Source organism: Carlito syrichta, unplaced genomic scaffold, assembly GCF_000164805.1.
Source record: "Carlito syrichta isolate Samal-C Ts95f unplaced genomic scaffold, Tarsius_syrichta-2.0.1 Scaffold144831, whole genome shotgun sequence".
Lineage (NCBI taxonomy): Eukaryota > Metazoa > Chordata > Mammalia > Primates > Tarsiidae > Carlito > Carlito syrichta.
In genome coordinates, this window is record NW_007088927.1 from 1 (window position 1) to 395 (window position 395).

A 395-nucleotide genomic window follows, 5' to 3' on the forward strand; every position below is an offset into this window, starting at 1 on the left:
GCTTCGACGTCCCGGCGGCCCCCGCGGCGGTGCCGCCGGCTTCGGAGCGGCGCTTCCGCTTCCGTCGAAGTTCCCGTTGTCGAGCATCTTCTGGCAGTTGGAGTCCAGAGTCTAGCGGTTGCCTTTCCCTGGGTCGTCCTCGTCGCGGGGCACCGTCTTGAAGCAGTCGTGGAGCGACAGGTTGGGGCGAATGGAGTTCTGCCGGCCCGCCTTACTGCGCTGGTAGAAGGGGAAGCCGTCGGCCACGCACTGGTAGATGTGGCTGAGCGTGAGCGTGAGCTTGCGCTCGGGCGCGCCTGGATGGCCATGGCGATGAGCGCCGAGTACGAGTAGGGCGGCCGCACCATCTTCATCAGGTCCTCGCGGCTGGCCGCCGACAGCCAGCCCAGCTCGGC

At 68.1% G+C, this 395-nt stretch overlaps 1 pseudogene; it reads right to left on the reverse strand.

Annotated features, from left to right (window-relative positions):
- Positions 1-4: 4 nt before the first annotated feature.
- Positions 5-392, reverse strand: LOC110594837 (annotated as a pseudogene).
- Between the last annotated feature and the right edge of the window lie 3 nt (positions 393-395).